Source organism: Mixophyes fleayi, chromosome 4 (assembly GCF_038048845.1).
Source record: "Mixophyes fleayi isolate aMixFle1 chromosome 4, aMixFle1.hap1, whole genome shotgun sequence".
Classification (NCBI taxonomy): Eukaryota; Metazoa; Chordata; class Amphibia; order Anura; family Limnodynastidae; genus Mixophyes; species Mixophyes fleayi.
In genome coordinates this window covers 310,647,998-310,667,474 of record NC_134405.1, presented here as the reverse complement: position 1 = coordinate 310,667,474, position 19,477 = coordinate 310,647,998, and the positions used below count along the sequence as shown (strand labels likewise).

The following is a 19,477-nucleotide window of genomic DNA, read 5'->3' as shown; positions in this document are numbered from 1 at the left end:
AAATGTCATTAATGCCGACACGTGTCTAGAGCAGATGGAGACACTAGGCATGGGTAGTTTTATCAAAACTCTGTGTGATATAATTCATGGGCATACTGTTCCTTATGTTCTCCCTGATGATGTGTATTTTGTTTGTGGAAGGAAAGCTTATTCCTGGGTGACTCCGAGTTCCAAGGGCTTGTGTTTCTTAGCCAAACTGGTTCCTGAAATCATGACTATTACTCATGAAGAAATGGTTGGTATTCACAAGACTACATCACCACCATACATACACACACAGTATGAACACCGTGGCAAGAGAATTATGATTCCTGGTGAGGAACCCATAGCTACAAAATTGATTAGTGAAACTGCTGGTTTCCAAGTTATGGTTGCTCTAGATCCCACCAGGACCGCTCGGGGAACATTAAGCTTGAAATATATCCAAGACCTAGCTAAATTAGTAGATAATATCACCGAGATGTATGATGACACTTTCAGGTATACTGGAAGGGAGCTACAAGCGTACAAGAAGGAGTTGGTGCAACATAGACTGGTACTAAATTATCTCACCTCTATTACTGGTGGGTACTGTGTTACACTGGCCACCCAGTTCGGTGTCAAATGTTGCACGTACATTACTAATAATACTGATGACCCTAAAGAGGTTCTAGACCGGAAGATGGATGAAATTTTGCAGCTGAAATGGGAATTTTGAAAGAGCCATAATTCTTCGTTATATGAGGTCGGGGAAAAGGTGGCGGGTTGGTTCTCATGGTTGAACCCAGCAAAATGGTTCTCCGGTCTGGGGGAGTGGGTACAGGAAATAATTGCGAGTGTAGGTAAGCTCCTTCTCCTTATACTGGGTGTCATCTTAGCAATTGGTTTAGTTGTCAAATGTGTTCCTACTGTGTTGAAGTGTGGAAAATGGTCTCATAGGAGTCACACTGAAAAAGAGACTGAAAGGGTGGTACCAGATACCGAGATCATGGTCTGTGAAGAAGTATTGTATAATCCTGAACTCGAAACGGTGATTGGGTGATAGTTTATTACACTATCAAAGGGTGGAACTGTCGAAGTCAGCAAATTGGATAAAGTCATTTCAATTAAAAATGGTGTATACCCCGGCGCGGGGAGGGGAAGAGGGACAGGGAAAAAAGCTAACAGTTAAGGGACAAACCAACAACAAAAAAAAAAAAAAATCACAGAAAAACAACACAAAAACAAAAATGATTTCAGACAAGTAGGCCAATCCGCGTACTTGTATTTAATGCTGAAAATGGAGTACACTTACTTCATCATATAAAAGCAATGTAGGTGTAAGAAAAAAGAATTATTGTAGAAAAGTACAGTCTAATAGTAAAAACCTCTCAAGTTGGAAGTGAATAACTCCTAATATACAAAAAAGCCGGCTGAATAGCTGGATGATTCCAAACAAAAATCAGAAAGTTTGTATGGTGCTTGTAGTTGAGTCCGTGAACCGGACTGTCAAAATGAATGTATAAATCCGTATAAGAAATTGTCCAGAAACAACTGGCAGTATGGAGTATAGGTTTAAGGGCAGTGCACTTACCCTATCCGGGAAAAACATATATCCTCCGGGTGTCCAGTTCCTTAAAGCTTTCCTCCCAGTCCATTGCTCATACAGGGCGAGCCCGCCGGAAGTATGAGGAATTAAAGATCCGGATTTCCGCGCATGCGCGCTGGAGGTGGTGGCACTGGAACGCCGCAGAGACAGAATAAATGTATAAATATAGAGCTATCGCAAAAAGATGTAATTGTGTAAGTTCCTACGCGTTTCACCCAAATTAGGGCTTCTTCAGGGAAGGCTGGCAACACAGTAATGAGTGTGGTCAAAAACCAGGACCTAGATATGCTGTTCACGTTAGTAAATCTCCTTGTTGATAGGATAGATTCTTAATTGACATGCTGAGGACACGCCTCCAAAATTCGCTAATTGTCAAAAACAAGCAACCAACGAAATAAACAAACCAAACAAAAATTGTACAGTTATAGGAATGTATTTAATTCGAAATCAATATTCAAGCCACTTGGTACTAATGTCTTCAGGTTGTAAATGTATTTGGCTTCCTCCTGTGAGATTCTCTTGACATAATCCCCTCCTCTCCAGGGTTTGTTCACTTTATGTATGCCTATGAATCTCAAAAGGGAATGATCATGCTGATGGTACTTAGAAAAATGTTCGGGGACGCTATGCGTCTTCAACTCCTTTTTAATATTCCTTTGGTGCTCCGCTATTCTAGTGGAAAGCTTCCTGATCGTCCTCCCTACATATTGCTTCCCACACGGACACTCTAAAAGGTAAATAATTCCTGCCGTATCACAAGTCAATTTTTCTTTAATTTGAAATTCTTCACCAGTGCTATTTGAAATGTACGAGGTGATTGGTTTTGTGCTTATAAGCTTACTATTTTTACAGGCTGTGCATCTATTGCAAAAATAAAAACCTTTTTTATTTTCGTTAAGCCAAGTATCTTCTCCCTTCTTTTTTGGGGCAATAGTACTGCTTACAAGTTGGGTTTTTAAATTGTCCAATTTTCTGTAGACAAAATGTGGTTGCAGGGGTAGGATATTTCTCAGGTCTTTGTCTCCCAGCAGGATGTTCCAATGTTTCTTGAAAATATTCTCAACTTTTTTTGCATCTTTACTGTATTTGGTAACAAAAGGAAGAATAGGTTTGTTGCTTAGGTTCTTGTTGGCTGGTGGTGCCTTTCTTTCAAGAAGGGTATCCCTATTCAAATTCCTAACTTGAATGTAAGCAGACACTATGTCCTCTGATCTATATTTTTTCTCTAGGAATCTCTCTTTTAGGGTAAGGGCCTGTTCATCGAATTGTGCCAGGTGTGTACAGTTACGTCTCAATCTCGTGTATTGTCCCTTTGGGATGTTTTTTAACCAATTAGGGTGATGACTACTGGATGTATGGATGTAGGAATTACAATCTACTTTTTTGAAGAAATTCTTAGTAGTAATCTGGCCATCTTCGATATAGATTTCAAGATCAAGAAATTCTACATTTGTGGCACTAGCATGGTAGGTAAATGACATATTTAATTGGTTATCGTTAATGTATTGGAATGATTCAAGTGTAGTATGGTCTCCTTTCCAAATACAAAACACGTCATCTATATACCTCAGCCATAGATGGACATTATCACGAAAGGGGTTATTGTTGAAGATGTATGATTCTTCCCAGTGGGCTACAAACAGGTTTGCGTAACTTGGCGCAAATTTTGCGCCCATAGCAGTCCCGCGAACCTGTCTGTAGTAGTTCCCATTGGTCCAGAAATAGTTATGATGAAGTACATAGGATATGCTATCAATAAGGAAATCTATCTGGTCTGGAGGAAGGTCTGATAATTTTTCTAGAATCGACCTAGTGTGCTCACAGCCCACCTTATGATCGATAATAGTATAGAGGGAAACTACATCACATGTTAGGAGTAGGAAGTCGTTTTCCCACTGAATATCTTTGAGGGCTTCTAAGAGATGGCCAGTATCTCTTAGATAGCTCTGTTGTTGAACAACTAGTGGTTGCAAATAACAGTCAATATAGCTGGATAAATTAGTTGTAAGGGATCCAATACCGGATACAATCGGTCGGCCAGGTGGGTTGTTGAGAGATTTATGTAACTTTGGCATATGGTATATAACTGGGATTCGTGGGTATTTTGTAGACAGAAATTGATATTCATTTTTGGTTAGAATACCTTTCAAAGCAGCTCCACTAAGGAGTGTTTCCAAATCTTTAAGGTATAGGGAAGTAGGGTCTGTGGTTAATATATAGTATAGATTAAAATAGGCAGCCCCCCCGTAGTTTAGCATAGGCAGCCATCCCATATAGTTTAGAATAGGCAGCCCCTCATAGTTTAAAACAAGAAGCTCCCCCATAGTTTAGAATAGGCAGCCCTCCATAGTATAGTATAGGCAGCCCCACCATAATTTAGAATAGACAGTCCCCTCCCATACTTTATAATATGCAGCATCCCCCAGAGTTCATAATAGGCAGCAAACCTTAGTTTATAATAGGCATCCCCCCATAGTTTAGAAAATGTAGCCCCCTCACATTGTATTTAGAATAAGCAGCCCCTACCATAGTATTGAATAGGCAGCCCGCCCATAATTTTAGAATAGGCAGCCCCACTATTAAGACTATTAAGACAGCCCCCCTCCCTTCCCTCATATCACACAATATATTAAGATTCCCCACTACCTCACACATTATACAACATACACCCTTTTTCCCTCACACATTATAGCAGCCCCCCCTCCATATAGTTTAATATAGGCAGCCCCTGTATACTTTAATTTAGGAAGCCCCCCTATAATTAAATATAGGCTGCCCCTCTTTAGTTTAATATAGGCAGCCGTGCCCCCCAATAAGTTACAATAGGCAGCCCCCCACCCCCGGTAGTTTAGAATGGGCAGCCATTCCCCATAGTTTAGAATAGGCATTACCCTCTTATACTTTACAATAGGCAGCCCCACATATTGTGTTTAGAATAGGCAGCCCCCCATAGTGTAGAATAGGCAGCACCCCCTTTTAGTTTAAAATAGGTAGTCCCCCTATAGTTTAGAACAGGCAGCCCCCCCATATTTTAGTATAGGCATCCCCTCATAGTTTAGTATAGGCAGCCCTCCAAATCATTTTGAATAGGCAGCTAGTCACTGCCCCATTGGAGCTTATAATCTAAATCCCCTGTCGAAGTCAGCAAATTGGATAAAGTCATTTCAATTAAAGTCTAGCAAACTTGGTTATCTTTGTCTGAAAAGATGCGTACGGTACGCATCGACGTACAAGGGCACGCTACGGCGTGAAAGGGCGTACGCATCCACTACACGTGGCAGCAACAGTAATTGGTCTTTTACCATACATTCACACAAACACGCATACTTATAATATAGTACACATTAATGGTAGTTGCAACACATAGTCAGTTATGTCGAAATATAGTAGTATTTATATGTTATATCAGAGTTACATGCATATTAGTGAAATACACGGAACGGGTTAAAGGAATAACATCATGAGTGGTATCATAATGAACCTTGTTACATATCCTACTGTTTGGTTCACTCTGCGAGGGAATCGCAGAGTGCATACGCAAATTATGAATGATAGGGAATTATGAACTACTTAAGACTAAGGAATCCTGGCGGGAAGAGCAGAGCATACCCCCTGCAGAGATGACCCCCTCCTTTGGATTCCTTAGGATGAACCAGCCAATGATTGACGACCCCTTGGACATTCCTGAGACCCGGACCAATAGATGCAAGCTATACCATCTTCATTGTATTACTGTATTTGATTGTGTATATAAGCAGCAGCTTGTGATCCAGAGTGCAGACTTCTAGTCCCCAGACTTTAGGATTGAATGACTGCACTGGATCCAGAGCGCCTGCGATAAGTAACGGCTGTATTTACTATTACTTCGCTTGAGCATATTATTCTACTTATTTGCGAATAAATCTTTGTGCTTTGGAAACACAAATCGAGGTTCGACAATCGTTATTGGTTAGCGACAATACGCACATAACACCCCTAACATACACACACACAGATTGAGAGAGACTAAGGGCAATTTAATAGAAGCCAATTAACCTACCAGTATGTTTTTGGAGTGTGGGAGGAAACCGAAGCACCCGGAGGAAACCCACGCAAACACGGGGAGAACATACAAACTCCACACAGATAAGGCCATGGTTGGGAATCGATCTCATGACCCAAATGCTGTAAGGCAGAAGTGCTAACCACTAAGCCACCGTGCTGCCCACATAGCAAACCCACATTGTTTAGAATAGATAGCACCCCAATGGTTTAGAAAATGTAGCCCCCTCACATTGTATTTAGAATAAGCAGCCCCTACCATAGTATTGAAAAGGCAGCCCGCCCATATTTTAGAATAGGCAGCCCCACTATTAAGACTATTAAGACAGCCCCCCTCCCTTCCCTCATATCACAATATATTAAGATCCCCCAGTACCTCACACATTATACAACATACAACCCTTTTCCATCACACATTATAGCAGCCCCCCTCCATATAGTTTAATATAGGCAACCCCTGTATACTTTAATTTAGGAAGCCCCCCTATAATTAAATATAGGCTGCTCATCTTTAGTTTAATATAGGCAGCCGTGCCCCCCAATAAGTTAGAATAGGCAGCTCCCCCCAGTAGTTTAGAATAGGCAGCCATTCCCCATAGTTTAGAATAGGCAGCCGCCCCCTTTTAGTTTAGAAAAGGTAGTCCCCCTATAGTTTAGAACAGGCAGCCCCCCCCATATTTTAGTATAGGCAGCCTCTCATAGTTTAGTATAGCCAGCCCCTCATAGTTTGGTATAGGCAGCCCTCCCCATCATTTTGAATAGGCAGCTAGTCACTGCCCCATTGGAGCTTATAATCTAAATCCCCTAACATACACACACACAGATTGAGAGAGACTAAGGGCAATTTAATAGAAGCCACTTAACCTACCAGTATGTTTTTGGAGTGTGGGAGGAAACCGAAGCACCCGGAGGAAACCCACGCAAACACGGGGAGAACATACAAACTCCACACAGATAAGGCCATGGTTGGGAATCGATCTCATGACCCAAATGCTGTAAGGCAGAAGTGCTAACCACTAAGCCACCGTGCTGCCCACATAGCAAACCCACATTGTTTAGAATAGATAGCACCCCAATGGTTTAGAAAATGTAGCCCCCTCACATTGTATTTAGAATAAGCAGCCCCTACCATAGTATTGAAAAGGCAGCCCGCCCATATTTTAGAATAGGCAGCCCCACTATTAAGACTATTAAGACAGCCCCCCTCCCTTCCCTCATATCACAATATATTAAGATCCCCCAGTACCTCACACATTATACAACATACAACCCTTTTCCATCACACATTATAGCAGCCCCCCTCCATATAGTTTAATATAGGCAGCCCCTGTATACTTTAATTTAGGAAGCCCCCCTATAATTAAATATAGGCTGCTCATCTTTAGTTTAATATAGGCAGCCGTGCCCCCCAATAAGTTAGAATATGCAGCTCCCCCCAGTAGTTTAGAATAGGCAGCCATTCCCCATAGTTTAGAATAGGCAGCCTCTCATAGTTTAGTATAGCCAGCCCCTCATAGTTTGGTATAGGCAGCCCTCCCCATCATTTTGAATAGGCAGCTAGTCACTGCCCCATTGGAGTTTATAATCTAAATCCCCTAACATACACACACACAGATTGAGAGAGACTAAGGGCAATTTAATAGAAGCCACTTAACCTACCAGTATGTTTTTGGAGTGTGGGAGGAAACCGGAGCACCCGGAGGAAACCCACACAAACACGGGGAGAACATACAAACTCCACACAGATAAGGCCATGGTTGGGAATCGAACTCCTGACCCAAATGCTGTGAGGCAGAAGTGCTAACCACTAAGCCACCGTGCTGCCCACATAGCAAGCCCACATAGTTTAGAATAGATAGCCCCCCATAGTTTAGTATAGTCAGCCCCACGTAGTTTAATATAGGCATCCCCCCTATAGTTTAGAATAGGCAGCCCCTGTTATAGTTTAGAATATTCAGCCCCCCATATTTTAGTATAGGCAGCATTTCCCATAGGTTAGAATAGGCAGGTCTCCTGGCTACTCACTTACCTTTAATTGAGCAGGCCAGCATTGCTTCTCACATCAGGCAAATATAGTTTAGTATAGTCAACCCCCCCATAGTTTAGTATAAGTAGCCCCCTTTAGTATACTCAGCCCCCCATAGTTTAGTGTAGGTAGCCCCCTTTAGTTTAGTATAGGTAGCCCCCAATATTTTAGTATATGCAGCCCCCTCATAGTTTAGTATAGGCAGCCCCCCCATAGTTTAGAATAGTCAGACCCTCCCATAATTTAGAATAGGCAACCCCCCATAGTTTAGAAAAGGAAGCCCCCCATAGTTTAATGTTTAATGTAGGCAGCCCACTCCCTATAGCTTAATATAGACTGCACCCCTATAGTTTACTATAGACAACCCCCACTATAGTTTAATATCGGCAGAACCCTTTCAGTTTAAAATTGGCAGTCCACCGTATAGATTAAAATAGGTATCCTCCCTATAGTTTAGTATAGGCAGCTCCCCCCCATACATTAGAATAGAAAGCCATTCTCCATAGCTTAGAATAGGCAGCATCCCCCATAGGTTAGAATAAGCAGTCCCCCTATAGTTTACATTAGAATAGAAAGCCATTCTCCATAGTTTAGTATAGTCAACCCCCCCATAGTTTAGTATAAGTAGCCCCCTTTAGTATACTCAGCCCCCCATAGTTTAGTATAGGTAGCCCCCTTTAGTTTAGTATAGGTAGCCCCCCATATTTTAGTATATGCAGCCCCCTCATAGTTTAGTATAGGCAGCCCCCCCATAGTTTAGAATAGTCAGACCCTCCCATAGTTTAGAATAGGCAACCCCCCATAGTTTAGAAAAGGAAGCCCCCCTATAGTTTAATGTTTAATGTAGGCAGCCCACTCCCTATAGCTTAATATAGACTGCACCCCTATAGTTTACTATAGACAACCCCCACTATAGTTTAATATCGGCAGAACCCTTTCAGTTTAAAATTGGCAGTCCACCGTATAGATTAAAATAGGTATCCTCCCTATAGTTTAGTATAGGCAGCTCCCCCCCATACATTAGAATAGAAAGCCATTCTCCATAGCTTAGAATAGACAGCATCCCCCATAGGTTAGAATAAGCAGTCCCCCTATAGTTTACCAAGGCAACCCCTCTATAGTTTAGAATAGGCAGTCTCACCCTATAGCTTAGAATAGACAGCCATCCCACATAGTATAGAATAGGCAGCTCCCCATAGTATAAAATAGGCAGCCCCACTATAGTTTAGAATAGGCAGTCTCACCCTATAGGTTAGAATAGACAGCCCGCAATAGTTTTGAAAAGGGAGTCCCCCCATAGATTAGAATATGCAGTACCCACACATAGTTTAGAATAGGCAGCCCCCTCCCAAAGATTACAATACGTAATATCACCCATAGTTTAGAATAGGCAGCAAACCATAGTTTAGAATATTGAGCCCCCCCCCATAGTTTAGAAATGGTAGCCCCTCATAGTTCAGAATAGTCATCCCCCCACATAGTTTAGAATTGGCAGCCCCCCTCTAAGTTTAGAATAGGCAGCCCCACCATAATTTAGAATAGGCAGACCCACTATTAAGACAGCCCCCCTCCCTTCCCTCATATCAAACAATATATTAAGACACCGCACTCCCTCACACATTATAGCAACATACACCCCTTTTCCCTCACACATTATAGCAGGCCCTCTTCCCTATAGTTTAATATAAGCAGCCCCCTATAGTTTAAATAGTTTAATATAGAAAGCCTCCCCTAGAGTTTAATATAGGCAGTCCCCCTATAGTTTAGTATAGGGAGCCCCCACTATAGTTTAGAATAGGCAGCCCCCTATAGTTTAAAATAGGCATCCCCCAATAGTTTAAAATAGGCAGCCCCCTATAGTTTAATATAGGCAGCCCCACCTATAGTTTAATATAGGTAGCCCCACCTATAGTTTAATATATTCAGCCCCCCTATAGTTTAATATAGGCAGCCCCCCTCATAGTTTAGAATAGGCAGCCCCACCATAATTTAGAATAGGCAGACCCACTATTAAGACAGCCCCCCTCCCTTCCCTCATATCACAATATATTAAGATCCCCCACTACCTCACACATTATACAACATGCACCCCTTTTCCCTCACACATTATAGCAGCCCCCCTCCATATAGTTTAATATAGGCAGCCCCTGTATACTTTAATTTAGGAAGCCCCCTATAATTAAATATAGGCTGCCCCTCTTTAGTTTAATATAGACAGCCGTGCCCCCCAATAAGTTAGAATAGGCAGCTCCCCCCAGTAGTTTAGAATAGGCAGCCATTCCCCATAATTTAGAATAGGCAGCCGCCCCCTTTTAGTTTAGAATAGGTAGTCCCCCTATAGTTTAGAACAGGCAGCCCCCCCATATTTTAGTATAGGCAGCCTCTCATAGTTTAGTATAGCCAGCCCCTCATAGTTTAGTATAGGCAGCCCTCCCCATCATTTTTAATAGGCAGCTAGTCACTGCGCCATTGGATCTTATAATCTAAATCCCCTAACATACACACACACACAGATTGAGAGAGACTAAGGGCAATTTAATAGAAGCCACTTAACCTACCAGTATGTTTTTGGAGTGTGGGAGGAAACCGGAGCACCCGGAGGAAACCCACGCAAACACGGGGAGAACATACAAACTCCACACAGATAAGGCCATGGTTGGGAATCGAACTCATGACCCAAGTGCTGTGAGGCAGAAGTGCTAACCACTAAGCCACCGTGCTGCCCACATAGCAAGCCCACATAGTTTAGAATAGATAGCCCCCCCATAATTTAGTATAGTCAGCCCCACGTAGTTTAGTATAGGCAGTCCCCCTATTGTTTAGTATAGGCAGCCCCCTATAGTTTAATATAGGCATCCCGCATATAGTTTAATATAGGCAGCCCCTGTTATAGTTTAGAATATTCAGCCCCCCATATTTTAGTATAGGCAGCATTTCCCATAGGTTAGAATAGGCAGGTCTCCTGGCTACTCACTTAGCTTTAATTGAGCAGGCCAGCATTGCTTCTCACATCAGGCAAATATAGTTTAGTATAGTCAACCCCCCCATAGTTTAGTATAAGTAGCCCCCTTTAGTATACTCAGCCCCCCCATAGTTTAGTATAGGTAGCCCCCTTTAGTTTAGTATTGGTAGCCCCCCATATTTTAGTATATGCAGCCCCCTCATAGTTTAGTATAGGCAGCACCCCCCATAGTTTAGAATAGTCAGCCCCTCCCATAGTTTAGAATAGGCAACCCCCTATAGTTTAGAAAAGGAAGCCCCCCTAAAGTTTAATGTTTAATGTAGGCAGCCCACTCCCTATAGCTTAATATAAACTGCACCCCTATAGTTTACTATAGACAACCCCCACTATAGTTTAATTTAGGCAGCCCCCACTATACTTTAAAATTGGCAGCCCCCCATATAGATTAAAATAGGCAGCCCCCCCCCGTAGTTTAGCATAGGCAGCCATCCCATATAGTTTAGAATAGGCAGCCCCCTATAGTTTAATATAGGCTGCCCCCTCCCCCCATAGTTTAGCATGGGAAGCCCTGCCCCCCATAGTTTAGAATAGACAGCCCCTCTATAGTTTAGTATAGGCCGAATCCCCTATAGTTTAGAATAGACAGCATCCCCCATAAGTTAGAATATGCAACCCCCGATAGTTTAGAAAAGGAAGCCCCCCTATAGTTTAATGTAGGCAGCCCACTCCCTATAGTTTAATATAGACTGCACCCCTACAGTTTACTATAGACAACCCCCACTATAGTTTAATATCGGCAGAACCCTTTCAGTTTAAAATTGGCAGTCCACCGTATAGATTAAAATAGGTATCCTCCCTATAGTTTAGTATAGGCAGCTCCCCCCCATAGATTAGAATAGTAAGCCATTCTCCATAGCTTAGAATAGGCAGCATCCCCCATAGGTTAGAATAAGCAGTCTCCCTATAGTTTACCAAGGCAACCCCTCTATAGTTTAGAATAGGCAGTCTCACCCTATAGGTTAGAATAGACAGCCATCCCCCATAGTATATAATAGGCAGCCCCCCATAGTATAAAATAGGCAGCCCCACTATAGTTTAGAATAGGTAGTCTCACCCTATAGGTTAGAATAGACAGCCCCCAATAGTTTTGAAAAGGGAGTCCCCCATAGATTAGAATATGCAGTACCCACACATAGTTTAGAATAGGCAGCCCCATCATAATTTAGAATAGGCAGACCCACTATTAAGACTATTAAGACAGCCCCCCTCCTTTCCCTCATATCAAGCAATATATTAAGACACCGCACTCCCTCACACATTATAGCAACATACACCCCTTTTCCCTCACACATTATAGCAGGCCCTCTTCCCTATAGTTTAATATAAGCAGCCCCCTATAGTTTAAATAGTTTAATATAGAAAGCCTCCCCTAGAGTTTAATATAGGCAGTCCCCCTATAGTTTAGTATAGGGAGCCCCCACTATAGTTTAGGATAGGCAGCCCCCACTTTAGTTTAGAATAGGCAGCCCCCTATAGTTTAAAATAGGCAGCCCCCAATAGTTTAAAATAGGCAGCCCCCTATGGTTTAATATAGGCAGCCCCACCTATAGTTTAATATAGGTAGCCCCACCTGCAGTTTAATATATTTAGCCCCCCTATAGTTTAATATAGGCTGCCCCCCCCCCATAGTTCAGAATAGGCAGCATCCCCCATAATTTAGAATATTCAGATCCCCCATACTTTAGATAAGGCAGTGCCCCCATAGTTTAGAATAGGCAGCCCCACTATAGTTTAAAATAGGCAGCCCACTCACTATAGCTTAATATAGACTGCACCCCTATAGATTACTATAGACAGCCCCCACTATAGTTTAATATAGGCAGCCCCCACTATACTTTAAAATTGGCAGCCCCCATATAGATTAAAATAGGCAGCCCCCCCCCCCCCCCCGTAGTTTAGCATAGGCAGCCATCCCATATAGTTTAGAATAGGCAGCCCCTCATAGTTTAAAACAAGAAGCTCACCCATAGTTTAGAATAGGCAGCCCTCCATAGTATAGTATAGGCAGCCCCACCATAATTTAGAATAGACAGTCCCCTCCCATACTTTATAATAGGCAGCATCCCCCATAGTTCATATTAGGCAGCAAACCTTAGTTTATAATAGGCATCCCCTCATAGTTTAGTATAGGCAGCCCTCCAAATCATTTTGAATAGGCAGCTAGTCACTGCCCCATTGGAGCTTATAATATAAATCCCCTAACATACACATACACACAGATTGAGAGAGACTAAGGGCAATTTAATAGAAGCCAATTAACCTACCAGTATGTTTTTGGAGTGTGGGAGGAAACCGGAGCACCCGGAGGAAACCCGCGCAAACACGGGGAGAACATACAAACTCCACACAGATAAGGCCATGGTTGGGAATCGAACTCATGACCCAAGTGCTGTGAGGCAGAAGTGTTAACCACTAAGCCACCGTGCTGCCCACATAGCAAACCCACATAGTTTAGAATAGATAGCGCCCCAATGGTTTAGAAAATGTAGCCCCCTTACATTGTATTTAGAATAAGCAGCCCCTACCATAGTATTGAATAGGCAGCCCGCCCATATTTTAGAATAGGCAGCCCCACTATTAAGACTATTAAGACAGCCCCCCTCCCTTCCCTCATATCACAATATATTAAGATCCCTCAGTACCTCACACATTATACAACATACAACCCTTTTCCCTCACACATTATAGCAGCCCCCCTCCATATAGTTTAATATAGGCAGCCCCTGTATACTTTAATTTAGGAAGCCCCCCTATAATTAAATATAGGCTGCCCCTCTTTAGTTTAATATAGGCAGCCGTGCCCCCCAATAAGTTAAAATAAGCAGCTCCCCCTAGTAGTTTAGAATAGGCAGCCATTCCCCATAGTTTAGAATAGGCAGCCGCCCCCTTTTAGTTTAGAATAGGTAGTCCCCCTATAGTTTAGAACAGGCAGCCCCCCCCATATTTTAGAATAGGCAGCCTCTCATAGTTTAGTATAGCCAGCCCCTCATAGTTTAGTATTGGCAGCCCTCCCCATCATTTTGAATAGGCAGCTAGTCACTGCCCCATTGGAGCTTATAATCTAAATCCCCTAACATACACACACACAGATTGAGAGAGACTAAGGGCAATTTAATAGAAGCCACTTAACCTACCAGTATGTTTTTGGAGTGTGGGAGGAAACCGGAGCACCCGGAGGAAACCCACGCAAACACGGGGAGAACATACAAACTCCACACAGATAAGGCCATGGTTGGGAATCGAACTCATGACCCAAATGCTGTGAGGCAGAAGTGCTAACCACTAAGCCACCGTGCTGCCCACATAGCAAGCCCACATAGTTTAGAATAGATAGCCCCCCATAGTTTAGTATAGTCAGCCCCACGTAGTTTAATATAGGCATCCCCCCTATAGTTTAGAATAGGCAGCTCCTGTTATAGTTTAGAATATTCAGCCCCCCATATTTTAGTATAGGCAGCATTTCCCATAGGTTAGAATAGGCAGGTCTCCTGGCTACTCACTTACCTTTAATTGAGCAGGCCAGCATTGCTTCTCACATCAGGCAAATATAGTTTAGTATAGTCAACCCCCCATAGTTTAGTATAAGTAGCCCCCTTTAGTATACTCAGCCCCCCCATAGTTTAGTATAGGTAGCCCTCTTTAGTATACTCAGCCCCCTCATAGTTTAGTATAGGTAGCCCCCTTTAGTTTAGTATAGGTAGCCCCCCATATTTTAGTATATGCAGCCCCCTCATAGTTTAGTATAGGCAGCCCCCCCATAGTTTAGAATAGTCAGCCCCTCCCATAGCTTAGAATAGGCAGCCCCTCCCATAGTTTAGAATAGACAGTACCCCCTATAGTTTAGAATAGGCAGCCCCTCCCATAGTTTAGAATAGACAGTACCCCCCATAGTTTAGAATAGGCAGCCCCCCCATAGTTTAGAATAGTCAGCCCCCCCTTCGTTTAGAAAAGGCAGGTCCCCCCCTACTCACTTATCTTTAATTGAGTTGGCTGGAGTCGCTCCTCACATCAGGCAGACACCCCCTGGCGAGAAAAAAAAATTAGATAACAAAAAAGCCATATATGAGGCGGCCTTTGGGAATCTTCCCGGTATGTCCTACGCCCAATTGGCCCCTGGTTAGGGGTTTTAAAAGTTCATTGGTTGCTTCCTAAACAGATCTTTCTATATTTACAGAAGGTTTAATATTAATATATACGACTCCTGTACATCGCTAAGGTAAGCGGGCCAAAATCCATTCTCATCGTAATTGTTGATGTCTTCACCAAAATTGAATGTAAAGTCTAGCAGGATACACCACAGTTCTTTATCCATATATCTAGATCTGCACTGCTCAACAAACTTGGAAAAGGTGGTAGCTAAAGGCCATGTACTTCTCATCATTGTTAAAAATATGGATCTTGCTTTATCACATTCCAGACCTCGCTGCTCTAGGTCCCTTGCAAAATGTGAAACAAACTGATAGAAAGCCTTATAAATGATGTAGTATGTGAGCTGAGTGCAAAGATATTGACATTTTCCCTGTAACTTCTCAGGAAGGTCACACTGTAACAGGGTCATCCCGTGTAACCATTCCTCCTTTCTGATACAGCCCTTTTTCTTAGGCTCTAGTAAATAGTTCAGAGCCAACATGTTCATATCTTGGGCTTCAATCCCAACTTCCTCACAAAACTCTTGTATGCCTTTGGGCCCAATAACGTCCTCCGATCCTGCGTACTCCTGAAACCAAGCCAGGCAGCGCTTCCTAGAAAACTGATCTATCCCTATTATTCTGCCGGCTTTTCTACATTTCTTTTGGTCCACTCCATCAGTAGAGGAGGATTTCCTTTTCCTTTTCCCCGGCATATCGCTGTGAGATGAAGTATAAGGAAACAGAAGTCTGTTTCCTTATGTCTCACTGGTCGGCCGAATGATCAGATTATTCTACTTTCTATCCAACTTTGTTGCGTTCTAGAGATGCTGGAGAGCGGTCAGCAGACGTCTGTCCTCTCTCGCTGATCAACCAGAAGTGTGTAACTGTCATCATTTAAATGATGCACCTGGATTCTAAACTGCCAGTGAGTGGTCACATGACAGTATGAGAAAAACAAATCATTAAAGCTACAGTACACCTAATAAAAGGTGGTAGTGCCCCACCCCACAACTGGAGCGGCTACACGGCTACATGCAGCTGTATTTCCATATAAATTGATTTTATTAACTAACCTAATATGGCAGCGGAGGGAATGAGTTAGTGGAGTGAACAATCACAAACTGCCATTTCTTGATGGCAGCTTGTGATTGGTCCTCCCGCTCACATACCAGCCCTGTCCATGTTTTGGCTGGGGCTGTAAGAGGAGCAGATAAGTCATGAGAAATATGGTACATACTGGGATCTAGCTAGGAGAGACTAGGGGCTAGATCTACTAAGCTGAGGGTTTGAAAAAGTGGGGATGTTGCCTATAGCAACCAATCAGATTCTAGCTATCATTTTGTAGAAGGTACTAAATAAATGAAAGCTAGAATCTGATTGGTTGCTATAGGCAACATCCCCACTTTTTGAAACCCGCAGCTTAGTAAATCTAGCCCTAGGTGGTAGAGCAGCTCTAAAGATACAAACACCTATGCACTATTATAATAAGGTGTAGTAACATTAAATATAGAAAATATATTACTAAGAGTATAGAATGCTCCAACACTTGCATATTTATTTAGATGAATTAGGTACAGACTCAAGAACACAAGAGAAACATGGGGATATGTATTTGTCTCTTGTGCCCTAAAAGCACCACATACGTAGTGGAAAGTGTGTAATGTTATAATGAAACAGACACATTTTAAAAGCTGTGTGCAGGTAAGCCTTAAGTCCAGATAAAATAACATAGCATTTGATCATGTTAGGACTGACCAGAATGGGAAGACTTTGGCGTGAGTTGGTCAGCTTAACATATACTGCAATATGTGGAACTAACATTCCCTGTCTTTAATATAGAACAGTATTTAGTTCAGCATTAACTATGTGTTTGGAGAGTGCAGAGTATCCCTGTTTTTTTTGTCTACATATGTGTGTATATATATATATATATATATATATATATATATATATATATATATTAATAATGGAACCAACAAATAAACGTTCATATTATGCCACACAGTAGTGTCCCAGTTCAATTTATGCCACATTGTTCAATTTATGCCACAAATCATATTTTGCCACACAGTGATGCCCCCAAATCATATTATGTCATACAATAGTGCCCCAGTTCAATTTATGCCACAAATCATATTGTGCCCCACAATAATGTCTCCAAATCATATTATGTTACAAATTAGGCCCCAAAACAATATTATGCCACAGAGTAGTGCCCCCAAACAATATTATGCCACAGATTAATGCCCCCAAACAATATTATGCCACAGAGTAGTGTCCCCAATTCATATTATGCCAAGAACAGGCTAACCCCCTGAAAAAAGGAACATTGTCAAGTTTGAAAAAAAAAGCAAAAAAAAAAATGACAATAAAATAAAGTAAATGTGACTTACCTTTACTTCATCTCCTCTCTGTGGTCGGCTGGGCTTGGCCCTCGCAGCTCCTGGATGCTGCCAGCATCGCAACGTCATGACGTGTGCAACTCTTGAAGGTGCACGTGACTTGCGCTTTACAAATTTTGGACATGGGTTGCTGCTTGTCTGGATCCTGCAATGTTGGGAGTCCTATCTGGAAAAAGAAAGGGTATATGACATTTAGAAAACTCCAACCAGCCTCGGCATTAAATAATTCACATTCACATTTAATAAGGGACAAGTGCAAGGAGGTATGGGCTTGGCTATGTAAGGTGCGCAGGTCGCTGTTCTCCCAGTTAGTCACCAGTGCAATGGAGTATGTAGAGGAATAGCAGAAGACCTGGGTACAATCCAGCAATGGCGAGGAACAAAAGGGAAAATACAGGAGAGTGGTCAGAGGTAGCCAAATTCAGGAACCACTCGGACAATATAGTACAGAATCACTTGAGCAGGAGGATAGTCACAAGACAAGCCAAGGGTCAGAATCCAAAACAGCAAACAATAGGAGCAGGGAACAGGACACAGGAACGCTGGAGATTGGTGACCCAAAATGCTGGCGAGGCATTGGTGAAAGTGGGGTCCTAATATAAGAGGAAGTGAGCCCTTGTAGAAGGAGAGTGATTTCTGAGCCACAAAACAAATGCCCCGATGCATAGCAATGGGACGCGGCTCGAATGCACATGCAGGTGCTGCGAGAGTGCTGAATACGTAAGAGTGTCCCGTTGCTAGGCAACAGGATGCGAGAAGGAATTAAGACAGGGGTCCGTTCCCCGGCACCTAGGAGAAGTGCAAGGACGGCATCTGACATATTTACTGAGAGTAAGAAAGTCTTATGATTATGAAAATGCTTTCTACTGGTTTTAAATCACACTTAAAGGAATAACAGGTAAAATAAGGGTAAAAAAGAGTCTACTGTATAAAACGTTACTACTAGTAATGATGTCTTCTCATGGTTATCAATATTTTCATGCATCATAATTGGGGATAACCCAAAACACTATCTGTTACTGTAAAAGAATAGAGGGTATCCTGAACACATGACAGTTTTAAAGTGTTAGACTTCATGGTTTACACCTGAAATTTGCAAGTTTGAAAGTTTTTGTTAATTATTCAGTGCAGACTTGTATTCCAAGTTTTGTAACCTATAAAACTGTGCTGCTTGTGCCATATTAAAGGGGATTCACTAATTCAAACTGTTTTCCCTTTTTTCCTTCACTCATATATGCCCCCCAGACTTCTAGTTGATCTTTTTATATGCACTTTCCTAGCTCCCAGGGTGCATGGTAATAGAACTGATAGCTCTACAGACCCACATCCCCCTAGTGACCCCATCTGCCGTCACCGGGGTCGGGTCTGTACTTGAGTAATGCTGGATGCGTTACAGGGTGTGCAGTGCATATGGACTTATGAGCTCAGGGTGCACTTTAACTTTTCCTTGACTTGTGTCCAGAGTGATTCAGGAAGGCAGAGCCGGATTAAAGGTGGACAGAGGCAATCTGCTCTTAGGGAGACCTGGTGTCCACTGTCTTACTTCTCCCTTCTCATCTGTCTTCCACTCATCGTTCGTCCTGTCCTGACTGTCTGTGTGACATGTGTCTAATCTACAAGGCCAAAATGGAACTACCACACTGCTAAAACACCCACCCACTGGTGAAAAGACAACTGTGAAAATAATAAAAAGAAGATAAAGTCCCAAGGGTGAGACATTGAACACGCAACCCATGTGAGGAATTCTGAATTTTCCTGTTGCAGAAAGTTGCCATCATGTTGTCCACATAATGGTGACTAAGCCAATCTACCTGAAGAATATGAGCTCCAGGAATACCGACCACTGATAAGCCTTTTAAATGTATTTTTACCAAATGGATTCTCTGTCTCAAACAACATCGATGTACTTCCATTTCCATCTGACTTTGCAATGTAAGGCATTTCTATTAAGTTGTCCAGAAGCAGTTAAAACATTTTACCCTGGATCTGAGGGCAGAGAGCGCTTTTAAATGCAGGTCTCTTCTCATGGAGCTGAGCCAAAGTCCCCGGGGTGTAATGACCCAAGCAATGAGCTCCTCATCACTGGGCATCTGATGGGTTGTGAAACAAAGGTATTGTCACGCCATTAGGGTTTCTGGGATCCGTCTTGGGACGAAGGGTCCTGAGACAGGGATGAAGTGGAAACTAGGAGGCTGGATGAAGATCTTGCTCAGAAAGAGAGTATGTGCTCTTTTTGTATATGCCAGATGTCAGGAGGAGGAATGCTGGACTGGATTCCACATTGGAATA

General features: G+C 42.5%; 1 long non-coding RNA gene across 1 annotated transcript in view; it reads right to left on the bottom strand.

The window, feature by feature from the left end:
* Positions 1-19,477, bottom strand: part of LOC142150179 (uncharacterized) — a 140,847-nt gene that overhangs the window by 59,794 nt on the left and 61,576 nt on the right. The window contains exon 4 of the long non-coding RNA XR_012691060.1: positions 17,180-17,354. This is a non-coding gene — a long non-coding RNA (uncharacterized LOC142150179). The remainder of the gene's footprint in view (positions 1-17,179; positions 17,355-19,477) is intronic.